This window comes from Hirundo rustica, chromosome 13 (genome assembly GCF_015227805.2).
Source record: "Hirundo rustica isolate bHirRus1 chromosome 13, bHirRus1.pri.v3, whole genome shotgun sequence".
NCBI lineage: Eukaryota > Metazoa > Chordata > Aves > Passeriformes > Hirundinidae > Hirundo > Hirundo rustica.
The window spans coordinates 4,675,090-4,695,322 of record NC_053462.1 but is presented as its reverse complement, the minus strand read 5'-3'; the positions used below and the strand labels follow the sequence as shown (position 1 = coordinate 4,695,322).

The 20,233-nt window shown below is 40.3% G+C and overlaps 1 long non-coding RNA gene across 3 annotated transcripts in view; it reads right to left on the bottom strand.

Annotated features, from left to right (window-relative positions):
* The window catches only part of LOC120758980 (uncharacterized), a 133,518-nt gene that overhangs the window by 45,166 nt on the left and 68,119 nt on the right, over positions 1-20,233 (bottom strand). The window contains exons 3-4 of one of the 3 annotated variants that reach the window (XR_005703083.1): positions 19,163-19,266; positions 14,389-15,013 (exon numbers count right to left, since the gene is read on the bottom strand). This is a non-coding gene — a long non-coding RNA (uncharacterized LOC120758980). Of the gene's footprint in view, positions 1-14,388; positions 15,014-17,165; positions 17,273-19,162; positions 19,267-20,233 lie in introns of those variants that run through there. The other 2 variants (XR_005703082.2, XR_009208309.1) reach the window with 2 other exon arrangements.

The window sequence follows — 20,233 nt, the reverse complement described above, 5'->3', positions numbered from 1 at the left end:
TCACAGAACGAAAGTGTTTCTCATAGCTAAAGAGAAAGTTCGTGCTTTCCCTGGGAGCTGATCCCACCAGCAGATGTAACACCAGCATCCATGGAGCTCTGTTAACAGGCCAGCACACCCCTGCTCGCACATCTTGTCTGTCAGCTTACCCAGCGCAGGGGCTGCGCTCTCAGTGCCACAAATCACCAGCTAAAATAGCTCTGCCTCTTCAAAGGGGAAGGAAGGAGATTTGGGGGGTGGTGTGTGTTTGTGTGGTGGGTATTTAAACAAGAGGGAGAGATGTTCAAAGTGATTTACAACCCCCCTTTGAGAACAAGCCAGACCTGGGGAAAGTAATTTTTTTTTGCACCTGGACCATTATGAGGCAAAAAGGATGATCTCTCAAGGAGCAAAAGACATTCAAATGTACAAGTCAAAGACCAGAATGATTCAATCTTCCCCAGGATCAGCCTGGCTTAAAGAGAAAAAAAATCTGGGAAAAATATACATCTTTCCCTTCCACAGAGTAAAAGGGAAAGGAGATTAGGAAACAAGAGTCTTGAGTATTCAAAGTGCTAATTCAGAACTTCTCTCTCTAAAGCACTCATGAAACATTTTAATTGTCTGACTTTGCATTCAAAAACCTTGTTTGCAACTCTTAATTGCAGACAGCTTTGAACAAATAATTGAAATGCATGACTTGTGGGGCCTGCTTAAACAATTATAATGTGCTTTGCCAATAGGTGCTTTGTCCCATTCTCCTCCCCCCACCTTTTTCATAATGAAAATGAGCTAGCATGATATTTGGAGCAAAGTTAAAACCTTGCTAATTTGCAGCACTGAGATCTGGGACTGTGACAGTGGTCGTACCTGTACAACTGCTTATATCAGCAAAAAATACACTAATAGTTCAACTGAATGCAAAAAAGACCTTTTCATTTTCTGCTGAGAACAACCCACTGGGAGACTCTTTTCTAAATACAAATCCTTCATATGTCTGTTAGTTTTGCATTTCCTAAGATTTATGTAGCTATTTTCCTGAAAATTCCCTTTGTATGATTTAAGCAGAGCCTCCCATAAATATAAACAATCTTTTCAAGTAGAGTTCAGAAAATAAGTTGAATAAAACCGTATCCTTCTCAGAAGACACAAATTATTTTGGCACGGTGTAGTCAAAACCATTCTAGGCAACTTATTGCGCTCCTCAAACTGTAATAAACCGAAAAACCCAGAGCATTTTATCCTCATTCAGAAAACAGCCAGCAGTTTATGCTTACCTCAGAAGGTAAAAGTGCCCTTGCGAGAAAAGCGAACTCGTTTCAGGTCAGCTTATTCAAAGTCCTAACTTCAAATGGTCTCCTTTTACCCTGCTCTGCTTTTAGTCTGTTGGAAAGGATCTTCCCTGCTAATATCTGGATGTGGAATGCGATTCCTGTTTTGATGTCTGACATTTAGTCCAAGTCTGGGGATGATTTGAGCACATTCCAAACACCGTCTTACCTCAGACACTCGGTGCTGGGTGCAGACAGGACAGAGGCTCTACACCAGCTCTTAGAACGCTGTTTGCACTTCAGTCGGTTGGATTGCTGGTGTGCTGATAAGCAGTGCTGAGTAACTCACTCAGCGATCCGTATTAGTGCATTCGGCAGAACCAGCACTGCCTGTGTTTCAAGGGGAGGGGAGCAGCTAATGAGGCTCTCACTTCCTCTTAACCCAATTTCCTCACCAGGCTTTGACTTCAGCTGGGCACAGGCAGCTTGGACACCTGATAATCACTGTCATTGTCAAGGATTCAAGAGCATAAAACCTAATTTAATGAAACTGTAACTGTAAATCAAATTGAATCAAGACCTAAAATAGAATCAAAAAAGAGCTTTTCTAGATGAACTCTAGAAGCTGGAAAAGCTACAAGAATTTTGAACAATACATAGATTCAGCATTCAACCATCTGCCACTACAAGGTAAAGACCTTCTGTTGCTATTGCTCCTGACTAATATGCTAAGAAAACAGGAAAGCAATTTTCTGGAGGTCCAGTTTTGTATTTCTTGCTTTACAATCCACTGTGCAAGATGATGACTATCTTATTTTTCCAGAGGTATAAAAAGCATGAAAAGGATTCAGAGCCCTGCAGGATTAGACTGTGGGGAGACAGCTAGAGATGGTGCTGAAGACCACCTCACCCTTGATATATTGCAGCTGTGTTAATTATCCAAGAGTGGGAACAACCTGGCTCTCCCAGCGATGGGTGTGACAGAGTGAGTGAGCTGGAGTCTGTGGGTTGGCTGTGCTGAGAGGAGGAAGGGACAGGAGGTTGTGCAAGGGACAGACAAGGTTAGGTGGCTGTGTTAGGGACAGGAAGGAGCGAGCTAGAACTGCAGAAGGAAAGAAAGGAAAGAGAGAAAGAGCCAGAATTGAGTGGAGCTGCCAGGGATTGCATCAGAGAAAAGGTGTGAAAGACTTCTAGATAACAAGGTGCTGAAACTTAAAACCTTCTGAAGTTTTACTGAAGCAGTTGGGTGTTGTGGCCATCTCAACCACCACATTAAACCAATACTATTTTTGCAAGTAAATTTCACCAAGACTTTAGAAATGTAAGCAAGCTGGTTTGGGTTTTATTTCCAGAGCCACATTTCAGTTTAAATAAATACCTTCTGAATATAGAAACCAACCCTATCTATAGGAAGCATAGGTATAACTTCCTTCATAGGAGTAAAAAAAAATCGCATATATGCATTAGCAAAATTTAAGCCTAAGTTTATAAATCACCATGCAAGTTTATGGGGCCACATAACAGTTTTGTGATAATTATAATAAATGCAGTCTCTGGCAGGAATTTAATAACTCATTCTGAAAATGCTTCCCATGTTCACTACCCATTTCATTGGCTACTCCCATCAATAACCCCACTAACATAAAAACAAGGTCAGCCAAGCAACCAAAAGACTGAAAAAGAATGTTGAGAAGATCAGAACAAGCACACTAGGCCTGATAATTCAGTTTCAGAGAGCAGATAATACGCAAACCAGAGAAGGGCACAGCTGGAATGCAGCGTGGGCCTGTCCGTGTGGCATTTCATTCGTGGTTCAGTCAGCCAAAGTGGGGCACACCAGCCACAAAGCAGCAATCATCCCCCTTCCCCGTGAGCTCTGTAGGGGCATAATGTGCACAATAAACTCATCTTCCAGCAGCACAAGCCCTGGCTGTTTGAGTTCTCTCTCCAGACACAGCCAGCTCTCAGAGCCAGCTCAGCGCACGGGCTCCCCCGCAGCGAGCCATGAGACACACAGAACTGTGCTGGGAGCTGGGGCAAAGGGCTGTGACTATCCCACTCGGTGCGCTGCAGCACTCACTGAGAGCTGGCACTCAGCAGAGGCTCTTACAGACACTTCAGCGGAGAGTCTGGGCCCTGTGTGCTGACATAAACAGAGGGAGTGGAAACAGAGGCCTTATCTCCAAGTAAGGGTCTTGGTAGTTTTACTCTCTATATTTTGTACATCGCAATCAGATTGTGTTTTAGCATGGACAAACTAAAATGGGAATTTCTCTGTCCCAAGACAGCAGGACAGCCACACATGCTAAGATATTAAATAGAAAATTAATTTCCTTGATAGGAGAAAAAAGTTCGCACAAGTGAACTGGGCAAGTAAAGGATTACATTACAGAGCTGTGGCAGAAAACTGCTGCATGGTACTGTATATTTTGTGAGAAAAAATGTGGCAATAATTGGTACTTCCAGATGCTCTTCCAAGGTCAGTTCCTGATGCCATGAATCAAGCCCTCTTGAGGGAATTCCCGCTGACACCTAGAGCTCTGCATTCAGAAAGTACAGGCTGTACAATCCCATGAACAGACAAGATTTTTTTCACTTAATAAAAGAATTGTTTAAACATTAAGCTGGCTAAATATATTAAGGTGAAAGCTCAAAGGGATTTACCATATGAACTGCTTGGTACAGACCCAAATTTTGAAAATTGTTTAGCAGACAATTTCCCATGAAATTATCCCAATTCCACATGGGTAATTTAGTCTCACAGTTATGTCTGTGCTCAGAGCTTGGAGCATTTGGGCTTCCTGTTTCCTTTTCACTTTCTCCAAACATCGATAAAGCACCTCTGCCGAAGTTCAGAAGCACAACAAGCACACAAAAGAGGGGAACCACACCTGGGCAGACTTTACTGGCTTCTTTTATGCAGGAAAAAATAAACAAAAAAACCACTGAGAGGTAAGAAAGGGACAGAATTCTATCCTGCAGCTGCTCAGTGATGCGAAGTCCCTGGCTGAGCTCAGAAGATGGGAACGCCGGAGTCAGTAAGAACTGGAAAAGCTCTCTTCTCCAGTCAGGATGCATCCTCCATCCTCACTCTGCACTCTTACTCATGTAACTCAACGTTACCGTCTCAGTGGAAATCTTTTGCCTGTCACAAATACAACAACTCACCCACTGCAATCAGCAAGGCTCCTCTGCCAGGTGACAGCTTGGGCCATCGCTGCATTCAAAACACTTTTCTGTAGGATCAGCTTGATTTAGGTTCAATAAATGTAGAACAAAATTAGTTATTCCAAGAGAATCTGCTTTGCTAATGAAACAGCCACTTCACAAATCTCTAATTACAATAAGACTCAAGAGCCTTTCTTTTGATTTGTAAGGTGCACATCAACAATACTTTTCTGTGCAAATATTTCACTTGTGTTTTGTGCTTTATCTACTGTTCCAGCTACCTAGTAGTCAAAATATTTCCTCTGAGAAATATCTGAAACCTTAAAAAGCTAGGTATTATAAATGAATAAAAAAAAAGACACATTTTTGGCCTTGATGAAACATTGATCTAAAAGAAATACAAAATATTGGAATATTTTTAAGATCACCCAATATCTTAGAAGAAGAAGAAACAATATTAAACTTGTTCTATTTAAGAACTTAAATGAAGTTCTCTTTCAAGTGAAATTTTCCATGTCCCACCAACTTAATTTTAAATGGTAAAAAAAAAAAAAAACATCTTTAGAGCAAGATGTTTCAGCTAGAAAATTTCAGGAAGAAAAGTGGGGTGAGTTCACCCCACAAAGCTTCCTATCAGTGAATTTCAATAGGACCAGTTATATTACTGATTTATTGTATCTCCAAACAACAAGAAAAATTCATATATTGATTTGGATTTGGGCATGAAATGGAACAACATATTCATGCCAAAGTAGAATTCTAGAAGAATTTAATGTACGTGGCTGAGAAAACACCTCACTGTACCCTGCAAAATGACAGTAACAGAGCAGGGAAGAGAAGCAGGCTGGCAAGTGCAAGAAGAAAGCAAACACTAGGCAGCTGACAGGCCTAATTGCCAGCTTTCTGTCCCATTCATGCATGCTATGGCTGTTTCAAAATGCCATGAATTGACAGTGCTTCTTTAAATTTCTAAAAAAAAAAAAAAAAGGTTTGGAGTGAAAATGCCAACATTTATTACAGCTCAGGTGCCTGAAGCAAGAGAATTATTGCTGAGGTGTTTAAGTGGCATGTGATTTCCTGTTTTATTTTCATAGAGAAGTGTGATTTTTGAAGTAACTGCTGCAACTGATGTGCAAATTTTGACACATTTTGTATGACAAGTGACTAGCCCAGTGGTACCTCTGCAGATCAATAATAGCACATCTCAGTTACCTGACTAGTGGGTGTTTGGAAGGAAAAGGGAAAGGTTTGCAATCATGCCCAGCAGCAAAATGATTCCCAGAGGCTTTTGCTCTCTACATAACTGAACACCTGAGCTGTTTTTATGGAGCAAACTCAGACAGCACTGCTAATTCCCTGGAGTGAAAGGTTTGGATTCATAGAAGCAGAAGCCAGAAATATGTGGCTTCACTGATGTTAAAACATTCACAGATGACCTAATAGTCGACATATTCCAATGGGACATGAATTTCAATTTCATTTAATATGCAACCCAAAGTATATCAGGAAAGTTCCACCAGCACTCTCTGGAGATGTGAAGGCACTCACCTCAAACTGATTTTTCAAAGAACTGGCTACTTTAATACAAAGGAACAGGTACCTCAAGGCCCCTTGGGCTTATCAGGAAATAAAGTGCTGCAAAAATACACCACAAGCAAGTGCAGTAAGACAGCCTTTTGACACAAGTGCAAATAGTTCCTAATAGGAATAGTTCCTATTCCTATTCCAGAGAAGCTTTCTGGAATATTGGAAGCTCAAAGAATGCTTGATATTTTGCATTGCACAGTTTCTTGTTTCTTAGGTGCATCTTCCCCTAAAAGGCCAAAGAGAATGTGGAAACTTTTAAAAAATTCTTATCTGTTTTATTTGTTTTGGTTTGTATTTTTAAAAAATGTTTCCTGTCTAAAGGGAAGGAGATATAACTCTATGAAGATTGCAATGGGCTTCCTATGTAAAATGCTATGCAATTGTCTCTGCTAACATTTTTTTAAATACAGAAATTTACTGATAAATCTCAGCATGCCTCTGTGAAAAACAGATAAACATGACAAATGCAAGGCAGTTATAAAAAATACCGCATCTGGTGTGATTTTCACATAAATGTTGCCTTTCAAAACATAAGTTTAATAAAATGGAAGCATTTAAAATAAATATATTCATCTCAACAATATATTTTGTGAAACCCAATCTAATTATGTTGTTAAAATGAGAAATGATACACATGCCAAATTATCAGCAGAATAAAATATTTCTTTCTTACCTAATTATTTCCTGCAATTCCATCTCACTCACAAGAAGAAAAAAGCCAGTGAATCAGGTCAGCTGGTGAAGAAGGTTTGAATACGTGTGAGAGGTGACCCCTGCAAAGCTCATCAAGTTCAACAATGTCAAGTGCAAGGGCCTGGGCCTGCTCAGGGCAGAGCCTGGACAGGGAACGGAGTGAGAGCAGCCCCAAGGAGGGCTCAGGGGTGTTGGAGGATCAGAACCGTGACCTGATCCAGCAGCATCAAGTAATCAGCCATGTCCTGAGCTGCATCCAAAGGAGCGTGGCCAGCAGGCTAAGGGAGGGCATGGTTCCTGCCTGATCCATGCCCTTGTGACTGGCCCTTGTCACACCCCACCTGCAGGGCTGCACCCAGCTCTGGCACACTCAGCACAGCAAGGACGTGGACTGGAGCCACTCTGGAGGACCGCATGGAGATGAGCCGACAGCTGCTTCTGCTATGAGGACAGGGTGAAAGAGCTGGGGCTGTTCAGCCTGGAGGAGAAAAGGCTCTGAGGAGACCTTAGAGACCCTTTCAGGGTCTAAAAGGGCTTCAAAAGTGGGGCCCAGAGCAGCTGTGGCTGCCCCATCCCCAGAAGAGTCCAAGGCTGGGTTGGACAGGGGTTGGAGGAACCCAGTCTAGTAGAAGGTGTCCCTGTCCATGGCAGAGGGGTTGGAAAGACGTGAGCTATAAGGCACCTTCCAACACAAACCATTCTATGATCTTGGGGGAACTGGAACTGCTAAGCTGTGAGAGGAACAAGGACCTGGTGCTGTAGTCAAGGTTATGGCACAAGAGGGATGAACAGAGTCCACTGACTTCTAACTTCAGTGATACAGTGTTTAATAACTTCTCAGAAATCATGAGCACAAACACAGCTGAATCACATCTTTTTAATTTACCATGATACCTCTGACACAACAGAGGCAGGGACAGAGCTGAGCCGAAGGACAGCTGGAAGAACTTAAATGTTAGAAGTCAAAATTTATTTGTCCCTAACTATAGTTCTATCTCACCTGAAAGCAGCACAGTAAATTCTCTTACCTTCCACTCAATAAAATGCTCTGCAGAAGGGTTTTATAACATCACCTTCTAAGCCTGTTCATTTTTGTTGCACCGGTCTTTCCAGTACAACCTTTCTATATAAATTTATTAGAAAACGATTTATAGTATTAACATCAATGATTCTTCCTGCAGCATTGTACATATGCATAGAGGTTTACAAAACTGATAAGGCATGTTCCTGCCCCAAGAGCCTCTGCTAGTTTTTAAAGTCTTTATACCTTTTTTAATTTTAAATTTTAAAAGGAATTATTAAGAAAGAGCAAAGTGAAACAATGAAAAACAAATTACCAAGAATCACCTACTTACAGATTCTAAATAGGAATAACAGTGTTTTGACAATACTGTCAAAAAAAAATCTTAATTTTCTAGGAATATCTAAAATATTATTGCCTTCAGTTCAGTTACAATTTACTGATATCAATCTTCACAGCACCTGAAGTAAAATGCACAGTGCAATACAACTAAAACAAAGAGTTTCAAACTATTCACATGAGAACTGGCCTTCAGTTGTTTCAGCACTGAAAAGAAAGCAAAAGGGTTTCTCAATTTCACTGTTATGAATAAGCCTGTCTTAGCCCCCTGCAATTCTTTAGCTCCTTGTATACAGGCAAGACTCTGGGCCAGCACATGAAAAACAGCAGGCTGGCACATCCTTCATGCTCCTTCTTTTCAATTTACTAGTTCACTTAAAAACAAAGTCATGGCAGTTGATGTGAAAGCCTCAAAAACCTGAGCCAAGAGCAGAAGTCGGTAAGATCTGCCAGCCTCCGGCAAAGCCTGACACATGGCTCTGAGAGCCTGCGCACACTTTCTCGAAGGGTGGAAAAACTGAACATGGAAGACAAAGAGGAAGACCCACATGACAGAAAATTCCACAGGAGTGCCTGAGCAAATGCAATAATGCTGTGAACCTGCAGCCACCCCACTTGACTGGAAGGTACATGAGTGGAGTTCATCTTGTGGGAGAAAGACGGGGAGGAAGGCTTGGGATGGGACAGACAGTGAATGAAACAGGGGCAAAAGGAGCTAAGGAAGCAGTGAGATGGGACAGGGACAGACCAGAGAGGCCAGAAAGCAGGCAGCAATCCACACAAGGTGGGCAAAAGGAACCGCCCTGTCGTGGAGTCCAGGGTTCTTCAAACATCATCACTGCTCTGCCTTGGCAGCAGTGCCTCCCATGGACCCGCCCCAGGGGGAGAATTTGCTCCCACATCAGCTGCAGTGGAGTCACAGTCAGCAGAGCCCTGGGACATGGGCACAAACATGACAAGCACATGACAGCAGGACCAGGGTGGAGCAGGCTGAAGGTATTTCTGTTACCAGGATGCCACGAGAGAAAAAGAAGCAAAATCAGAGAGGACGTACAAATATGGCACAAATCTTTCAGGCTTACAAACCCTCAGAGGTTGCTTAGCATTGGGAATCTATCCCAAACCACCACTGAGTTCCTTATCAAAGTAAGATTGAACCAAACTTTGAACTTTTTCATAACACACCCTTCATTTCTAGATTCATGGTTTGATATCTCAAAATCCTCTTTGATGAAATCTTAATTCGTGACCCAAATCAATAGGAATTGTGTCTGAATACAAACATGGTATTTAATGCTAAGAGGATAAAAAATGTTGCACCTTGAAAAAATGTTGCACACAAATTTAGAGATTACTTTTTAACACTGTACCTCAACTAGTAATCTCTATAATGGGAATAAGCCTATTAATTCACTTCATAAAGGTGAAAACAATTTCATTAATGTCTGAAACACTGAATAGACCCCCGGGTAAATTTGTCATTTGCTCTTCAAAGCAAAATTTGGAAAGCACGTATTAAATATATGCATCATGTTTGAGTAAGGGGAAAAAAACTACTAAAAGGCAAACATATGTTCTGGGCCCTGAAAATGGTCAGGATCTTGTAGAAGAAGAAATACTGCTGTAATATTCAGGCTGATATAAAGCTAGCACTATCTGTCATACAGGTAAGTGAAATCAGCATCCAGGGTTTGACTTGGTAAGCTTGGTCACGGGCTGTGAATGTGGCTTCCTGAGCATAAGATACAAAGCAAAAACCTACATTTGACTGATCATGGCTTTACCAATTTTCCTTCTGTATTCTCAGAAAAAGCTTAGAAAAGAGAGTGATGCCTTGTGAGCCAGCAAAAATCATCTGGGTGACAAACCTCTTTCTTCCCTGTCTATGTAATACAAATTCCTGTTTGGTCAGCATCCTTTAAATCCTTCCTCTGTGAGTGTCCATAAAATGCTGTTGGTATCTTAATCTTGTATAAGCCAGCTGCTTGTCTGTGCTTCTGAACTCCTCCCTGACATTTACCACTCTGCATTAGACAGCTCTTCCTGAATCCTGCACATATTTTATGTCATCCTTTCAGACATCTTTAATCTTAAACTTTGATTCAAAAGGAGCACTCAGTACCTCACAGTTTCTCATGCTCCGTGGCTGTTAGCTCTAGCTGAAGCCCTGCCACCTACCCAAAGCTCACTGAAAATTCTAATGCACCCCAAAAAGAAAAATATGTGATGTGACAGGGTTAGTAAAACCCTTCATGTCTACAAGTTTTGCTCAAGTTTCTTTCTCAGATATAAGAGACACATAAATCAGGGAAAAAAATCACATTAGTAAGGAGCTATTTCTGTTTATGATCTCATCAAGACTGGGATGGAGATGGCAGAAGGCTCAGCTTCCATCTGGCACACCAAGAGGCACCACAGGTGTAGTCAGAGCACACAGGGCTCATCTCTTGGCACACAGGGACAGCCTGTCCTGCCCCTTTGAGATTTCCCTCTGAGGAGAAGGAAATGACTACTAAATGGAATAGGAAGGCACTGATCAGTTAGGTCAGAAGGTAGCAATGATTTCCAAGCTCTGCACCTGTATGACCACCACACGTGGACTTGCACATGCTGACACAGAGATTGCCCTGCTTCGTGCCTTTCTGAAGGACACACAGCAGCCCCGGTGGTCATGGTGTACACGTGCTGGTTTGTACATATTCCCACAGGGGAATTGCACAGCTCCAGGGGGGCTCTCTGGTGTCAAACATTTCCCCATTTACACTCTCATAGCCAGGAACGGCCTTGATCTAGAGACTGTAGCAGTGGCGACCTAAACGGATACCAGGGAAATACTAAATTCTGCGACTAAAGTTGAGATAAACAGGAGAGGCCTTATTAAAAGCTACCACACATCCTTCTGCAGGTGCCAGCAAGTTCTGAACCAGGCCTTACTAGAGCAGCTCCCAAGCTCTGACTCTGGTGACCGGATTCAAGGCTCCTGCCCTTCATTTTGTCAGTTCTGTTTTCCTCTGGCTCATGACCACATGGACAAAAGCCAAGGTCCCCGTGTGAGACCGTCCCCTTCCACAGAAACACACGACGTGGCTAATGTAGAATGATAAGCAAAACACAAACCCCAAGCTGCAAGAACTACACTTACTACCATGTAAGCCAGTGCATTTAAAAATGAGCATAAAACAAAGCGCAGACAAGAATAATTTTTATATCAGAAGATAAATATCACTGGTATAATAATAATGTAAAATTAAAATATTAGAATCAGCTAAACTTAGAAGATAGATAGCAAAATGAATAATATATGCAAGTACAATCCAGAGTTCTGTTTTATGCATACAAGGGGAATAATTAACTGATCTGGAAACATGTAAATGAGGGCTTAAAAGCATTTTCAAAACAGCACATCCAATTCCAGTTACACACGCAGAAGTTGCTACATTATAATAATTAGATTTTTTTCACAAAAGATTTATTTATTTTGAATAGGAGTATTAAATATTATACTAATTACTAGTTATTTTACTTTGTACCCAGGGAAAAGGAATGAATATTCATTAATTCCTCAAGCTACCAAACCCCAACAGACCAGATGATTCCAGCATAGCTACTGATAAGTAAGGAAAAATTTTGGTACAAAATAAGTCTCATTCCACAAATTGCAGCTCTTTTTTACATGTTAAAGACACTACAAGAAGCAACAGATAACAAATAAAAACACAATATATCAGTGTTCTTGCTTTAATTTGTAAGGCTTTTTGTATAATGCCCTCAAGTAACCTTTTTATTAGTATTATTTTGGGAGTATTATGTCGATTTTGCTGCAGTAGCAAAGGTAAAACTCAGCGTATTCTGGAAGTAAATAATAATCTAATCATCGTACACATACTCATCTGTCCACTATTTTTCATGATGGCAGAAGCTCTGCTGGTTTTCTGTCACTGTCACAGCAGGAGTGGGCCAGCCCCTTGTCCCTGAGACCCAAAGTGACCCAGAGCAATCCCACGCGGTGGGGAGCTTGTCCCCGTCCCCTCCGAGCACACACAGGCACCAGCCCCTGCACAGCCTCCAGAGGGGCTGGAGACTCCAGCTGGGCAGCAGAACCCTCCCCAGGCTCCTTGAAAGGCCAGCCGTGACTGTCAAATGATTGCAAACGGTCAGACAGAGAGGAACGACCTGCCTGTACGTTAATTTGATATTTATGTTATAATTCCCTTTTGTTGTCATTTCATTCAAATCCAGAAGAGTTGCAGACCTACTAAATTTATTTCTCAAACTAGACCTAAGTCTTACAGGAATTAGGTGGACTCTCTTGACAGTGTCTTAGTGGAAGATAGGAATTCTGTATGAGCCTGGATGCTTTCTGTTGCACTAACACTGTTTCACTCCTCATTTTAAATTGTCTTTATTTTAGAGTTAGAGACAGTGCAAGATGAATTTTAACAGGCAAGTTCAGAATCTAATCACTGACATGTTAGCCAACTCATTACTTTATAATTTGTTTTATTAAAACATTACTGTTTATTAAAACATCATTGCAAAAAAACCCTCAAAATTCATGAATTGCTGCCACATACTTCTAAGAGGCCAAAATTTAAAAAATAAATAAAATAAGCCTTAAGAGAATTTTTACTTAAGCTGAAATTTAAGTATTTACACTTTGCACTTTGAAACCAGTCTACAGTTTCACATTTAGATGTTCTCAAAGAAGGTTAAAATCTCTTATTTGGACACTCAAAATGATCCAAATAGACATGTAAGAAACTCCCCCAACTCCCTATAAGCAGGATCTACATCTGCTTTAATGATTTAGATGCAAGATTCCCATGGCTTTGAAGAGTGTCTAATAAATTGTAAAATATTTCTTTTGAGCGGCACAAATCTATATCGATTCTCTCATTTTACAATAACCCACATTTTGCTCTCTCTTAAAGACCCCTCACAGGGCTCATGCCCTGTAGTGGCAGTGTAAAACAGCATTTCTCGGATTGATGGTTTGCACTTTGTTTTGCTTGCACAGCTCAAGCCACCTCTCCCGAGTCCAAAGGATGAACTCTGTATCATCTGCTGAGGAGCTGCTCCACGTCATTCCATACATCCCACTGCACAAGGGCGTATCGGAAGAACACATGCACTTAAAGCTAAAATGACAACAACCCCCCAGCACTCTGAGAACTGAATATGCCTCCTTTGAGTGCAGAACTGGAATAACTCTTAGCACAACGGGAAGAATGAGGAGGGTTCTTTTGTTTGTTTGCCTTGCCTCAGCTAAAATCCAGAAATACACACACATGAAATCCCAGGCACTCCTCTCACACTTCACATGCAGTTTCCAAGACATTGGAATGCTGCGTAGGTCCAAGTAAAGCATGGAAATGCACAATGTAACGTCAGAAAGTGTGCCAGGAACTGATTAGAGATGTGCAGAAAAAGTACATAAACTGAAACCAAATTCCTTTCAGCTTGGCGTTAAGTCCTCAAAAAACTAACACTAATTCAGGGAACATGCTCTAGCCCTAAACATTTGAATGAACGCTGAGGTTCTTTCCTGGACAAGAGGATATGTGAAGAATTGTATCCAGAAATTAACCAACGACATGAATTTTTCTATTACACTTTTCTTTTATACTCATGAGGAATATTTATAGCATGCCATGATTGGTAGGAAACAATACAGTGACACGAAGCATGTCACTGCTTCTTTGAGAACCTGTATAGATAAATAACATAAAAGAAACCAACTAAAACAAAGACATTGAAGTATAAATAATATAAAAACCACCATTTAACAAGCTACTGAAATAAATTAGTAGTTAAGGTATTTACTATCAGTCTAACCCAATGTAGTCAGAATTGTGTGCATGCAGGGGTGATACATTGGTCAGAATTATCCTTTGCTAATTTGAGATGCTACTATAAAACATGCAGTGAAATATTTCAAAGAAAATGTTATTATATTAAATGTTACCTTTTTTTGCTATTCAAGTAATTAATTATTCAAACTGTTACGAGAAAGTCTAGATTCACACACTTGTAATGACTAGGAGGATATTTAAAATTCATTACAGTACATTAAACCTCCACTGATTAGTTAGCATCACTGCAAAATAAATAAATAGCCAATTTGCTTTGATCAGCAGAAATTCTGATAAAATCAGCAAAACACCAATTAAAATGTGAAAAATGCCACCTACTGTCATTATTCTAATGGAACTAAGACATATAGAAGAAACTGATTCAATGTTTATTTTCATATCAGCTGCGCCTTCACACTGTAAATCATTACAGCTTTTACTTGCATCTCTTCCTCACAAGCCCAGAATTAATTCTGTAGATGGATTTACTATGGACTGCATCGTACTGGAATAGACCATCCTATCATAAACAGAATAATAAGGTCTTGCTGCACTTCTGTGAACTCCTGTTGGGAGGGGCAGCGGGGAGCAGCAATTCACTCAGAAATATGGTAAGACAGATGAAACTTGACATGAGGGATTTTTGCTTGAAACTTTGTTCTTTGGAAGCAGGTGGAAGGGAATGAAATGATTAAGTAGAGGTGCTATATTTAGTTATACATATTTCTTATTTATTGGGTTCCTCGGCTTTGAGGCCCTGAGCCTGCAAGGAACCATGCAGTTGCCTGTAAATTGGCTGGAATGTTCTGAAGACGTTGAAGGCAAAAATCTCAGTAGCTGGCCTGCAGTTTTTAGCAACTCTAACTTCTGCGAAGTAAGGGCATTTCGTAGAATGAACAATTCTTATACCTACACAAGCTCTGAAAATGCCAGTGCCTCTAATTTCACACGCATAATCTCCAGCTGGAGTGATTGCTGGGTATCTAATTAAGACAATCTGAGTAAATCCCTGGAGCTCCTGATGCGTCAACTGAACACAGGCTGAACCTTTTGAGCTCAGCTTCACATTTTGGGGTGACCCAATGGCAGCACCTGCAGAGAACCTACAAGAAAGATGGAGAGAGACTATTTACAAGAGCATGGAGTGACAGGATAAGAGAGAATGGCTTCAAACTGACACAGGTTCAGATTTGATCTAGGGAAGAAATTGTTCCCTGGTGAGGGTGCTGAGGCCCTGGCAGAGGCTGCCCAGAGAAGCTGTGGCTGCCCCATTCCTGGCAGTGTCCAAGGCCAGATTGGGTGGGGCCTGGAGTACCCGGGGAGGGTGCCTCTGCCCATGGCAGGGGGTGGCCCTAGGTGATCTGTTGTGTCCCTTCCAACCCAGGCCAGTCTGTAATTCTGTGATCACTGTGACTGATTTCAACTACTGAATTCTTATCAGCTTAGAACTCTTGCCACCTCTCAGGAAAGAGAACAACACCATTTATCCTACATACCAGTTGCCTGTAGCGCAGCCACCAGAACATAAAAGGAAAAGTGGTGGCCCCAGAAACAAATAATTAGATTTACTCTTTCCCTATGGGAAGTAATTTTGGTCAGATATCCTCTGCATGAACCAATGCTCACCGTGAAGGGTTTCTTTATGTACACAAGCCAGCTTCTTCATGGTTTATTTGCCTGTTTAAACTCCAAACTGGGAAATTTTCATAGTACCTGGAATGGAAACTGAGCAAAGACTTTGGTACTTGATCCACCGTAGTCACTTGGTCCCTTACTGACTGTCAGCAGCAGCCGGCACTTGTTTAGAGATAAATCATGGACTTGCAAGCACAGGGAGACATAGTTCTGGAATAAAATACCAGCTAACAGGGAATTAAAAAGCTTAATCACAAGCACATTCTTGTCTTGGAGTAGAGTTCCTGTGAGAGATTAACTCTGAGTGTCCTTGCAAAATAGGATTTGGTATCAGTAGGACTTCAATGGAAGGAAACTAACGATCTGGCACACAGGAGGAAAAGAACCCCAAACTATCACAGGTATGGAGAAGTCAGCACAAAGATAAGAAGAGCTGGTGTGTCAGCTTGAGGCGCAAAGAGAGAAAAACCAGTGTGTGCCAATGCAAAAGAATGCAGAGTGCACACCACCTTGAAAAAAAATGGAAAAACTAACCTTGAAGTCAATGAAGGAATTCAACAGTAAAGACCTGTCAGTTATAGGGTAAAGCTCTTGAAACAAATTCACCAGGTAACGTTTCTTTTCCCAGCGCTCATTACCCTTCTCTTGCTGACAAAATTTGCTCAGATGGCAGAGCAGGAAAAATACCCCTACCACACATCTCCCTAAACAAGAAGACTTTGGCCCAAGGCTTGTTTCTCTCACCAGGTGCAGCTGTGGCAGCAAAAATGTGAGCGAGCTGACTGAAAGGATGGTTAAACAGATACAAAGTGCCTGCTACACTCAGTGTCAGGCTGCCCTGAGACTTTTGAAAAGTTCATTCATTTTGGTCTCATGAAAAACCAAGAGATGCCATAAGAGTTTACTCTAATTGGTATTTTGATTTCTACTGAGGAATCATAGCCTAAGAATAGAGAGCTTGTATTCATGCTGCAAACCCAGCTGCTGCCCAGAATCAAGAGCAATCAAGTAGATATTTTTGTTTCAGTTTTTTCTGTTTCAGCAGCAAGGGAAGTAGGGTTTATTTGCTCAAAGGCTTATTAACCAACACATTGTAATGTTTAAACTAGTTCTTCATGAGGGCCCAGGTCTATTTGAACACAAACAAGTGCACAGGAACACATAAAAATAAAATAAAAAAGAAACAATATATGAATCTCTTTTTCTCACTGTCACAGTCCCCATGCTCAGTTTCAAGCCATAAGGCAGGGAAAGTGCAGACTCTGCTCCAAAATGCATCCGAGTCCTGCCACCAGCACACAACGGAGCTTTGAGCCACATGCAGCTCCTTAATAAGGTTTTGGGTGCAGTCATGAAAACATGGGAAAGATTACACAGTTTTTGCTACTCCCTTTTTCAGTGTCCAGCACCCACAAGCCTCATGACCTAAACAGGCTTATGATTTCTGTCTCCAGCCCATGCTAGCATGAAATGTTGTAAATGATTATGTCAACAAGGAAGGAACTCACTGTGTAGTCTCAGCCATCAGAGGAGAACACCATTCTAGGAGAAGACAAAATGTCATGCCAGATCCACAATGCAGGTAAGAAAAACGTTCAGGATGTGAGACCTGGCCTTACCTCTCCCTGTGCCTGCATATAGGATGTGCAAAGAAGACATTAAGGTGATGGTTCTGGGCAGTCAAGGAACCCTCACAGCTTGTGGATCTGTTTTTCTCCAAAAAAGTGCTGTTTTAGGATAAGAGTGCAAGATGCAGCACAGACTCAGTTATCTTACTGTCCTTGGCTTTAAGTCAGCCTTTAACACAATTTCCCTGCAGAACCTGCAGCTTATTAATTCACATCTCTGATGTTCATTGTTTATGAAACCTACGTCTTTCACAACTTCTTTTTCAACTATTGTAGCATTTTCTAATACACAGGAAAAATAGATGCTCAAAATGAAATGTTACTCTGAAGTTTAGTAATTTGGAAGGAAAGTTACAGATACACATACACCAGCAATCGTAAATGGTCTGAGGTTTGAATGATTTTTCCACTTCAGTTAAATATATTGAGAAGTATATTCAAATAATTAAAAAGTGCTAGAAATAAGCAGTATTTGGAATTAATGGAAGCCATATATTCACCCTGTTGCATTCATTATTTTTAAATTATAGTTCCCACAGATTAAGAAACGCAGTGAAGTTTAAATGAAGCAATTTTGTTGCTAAATATTGTCATTTAGATTAAAATATATGTGTCTGTTGAATCCAAAAGCTAAACACTACTACTGCAGCTGCTTTTATATTTGCAAAATCTAAAATAAACTGCCAACAAGCAATGAACAACAAATGGGAAAATATTTAAAAATAATAAAAGCCTCAATATCCTCATCTCCCTGGATGACTGTTTTCTTATGTGGTATGGGCTGTCAATCATATTAGATCGACAAGAAGAAAGTCATGATATATTAATTGCACATTTCAAAATAGTCTAATAAGGGATATATACCTTACAAAGGCTTTAATATATGGGTGAGTCCAAAAGGTTGCTCATAACCCTCTCTTACCCAGTTATTGGCTAACACTGTGTTTAAGTACCACCTTCACCATATTGGTAACACAGAAAATAATTAAAAACCTTCGATAAGCCATTTTTAAACGAATATGACTGATTGGAAGCAAGCATGAAAGAAATTTTTGTCCTGCCAAGAGACTCATAGGAGCTGGCTCACACAATTGCAGAGGCCTAGAAATTCAAATATTCTTCCAAATCATCAAATCTCTATGTATTTCTGAACTTTTCAAGTTGGATCGTTCATCTGGGGGTACAGTCATTTGAAGCAAACTACCAGACAATTTTATACCCATCCTTTCAGGATATTGGTAAGACATTGAATGCTAGCAGCCTGTGTTCTCTAATCATGGAATAAAGGGTCTTCCACAACATAGTGGAAAAAAACCCCTTTTAAATACATCACCACCATACAAATCAACACATAAATCAATCTACATTATGGCTGAAGTTTTACTTACATTAAAGACACCTATTGGTTCCCTTTGAGGCACAATTTCATCCCAACAACTCAAGAGAGAAGGTGAAGTTTTGTGCAGCCTATTTTCTGTTTCAAAAACGTCAGTGTGTTTTAAAGGGAAACATATAAAAGGCATTTTAAATTTATTCCTTCACACTAGTATAGAACTTAGAGAAATGTCACCAACCAGGTCTTCCACATTTCTATGGCTCCATGGAGACTTCAACAACTTCTTTTTTTTCCCCATTCCATTCAATTCAATAAACTATGACTTTATATCAGATCTAAACAAAACAGCTATACTATATATGAGGCAAATACTTTTATGGAGTGAGGATATAACTTTTAAAAGATTTTACTTAATAGGTCACCATTATTACATTTTCCTACATCCTTTCCATGCAGTCCTACATAGGCATAATCATCAGAAGAAGTAACACCAAAGTGCTCTAGAATAAACTCTCTTCTCCACTGCTTTGATGCAAAAAGTCACTATGAAATTCTAGAAGCTCCTTGAGAACGCGTGTTCCAAGAACCTCACCAGTGGCACAATGTGAAATGACACCAGAAGAACTCAGCTATGAGGAAATTGAGGTGCTTACCTGGCTCAAGGCTTCTGGGCAGAACAGTAGCTGCAGTATTTTCCATTAATTGCCACTCCTTCTTCTCCTTACAGCAGCTCCAAAACCAACATGCCATTCATTAGCTGGAAGAGAAAAGAGAAAACATAATTAAACAAAAATTAGAAAGAAAGAAAGATAGAAAATGAGAAAAATTGCCTATGTGTTTTACAAGAGAGAAGTGTTTGTTGTAGCATTTAAAAAGCATTTCCTGTAAGTACATACTCAGAACACTATGAAATCTTCAGGGGTATATGACTAACCAGTCAAGGAAACAAGTTTTGTCTTTACGCTACTTGGTTATCCTGTTTATTTCCTAATAGTTCTACATCCATAAAAGGCCAAAGGACTCTGACCTTGGCAAGCTAACTAAGCAAGAAAAGGCAATCATGTGTACAAGGTTGTCACCTACACTACAAATTATGATAAAATATATCTCAGTATTGGAAAAAATAGCTGTATGTCTTCAGTGACATCCACTGTAGTACATTTAAGGATTTGAATAGGACAGCAATTTATTTTGCACTAAAATGTTTTATGGTTATCATAAAGCATTATGTCTCCAGAGACTGAAAGGAGATGTTTTTATGGACTGTTGCTTCTTGTTGCATTATCTTTGTAGATCAAAAATTATCCCTCTATTTTTTTTTCCTTTTTTTTTTCAAGTGGCCCCCATTGCCCCACTAATAATAGATGTCATACAGTGGTTCAGTCTGATAAAAAGGGAACTGTTAAACAAAGTCTACAAGGAACATATTTCTAACACTGAAGAGTTTTACAGTGAATGATTATCTAGCTAATTAGTGAAATAAATAATAATAATTGCCTGTCCCTCCTCATTAGATTCTTAGAAAGAAAATGGAGCCCCAAAGCAGAGTTCTAGCTTTTGATTTGAAAAATTGGACTTTGTTACAATTTTATTATCACTTTGCCAAAAACCCAGTCCTCTTTCAAAATGAGAGGTGGAAAAAATGGCAGGCGGATTGACTGACAGGCAAGATGTCCATGTTTAACTTAAGAATAATTTTGAGATGATAATTGAGTAAACTTTTA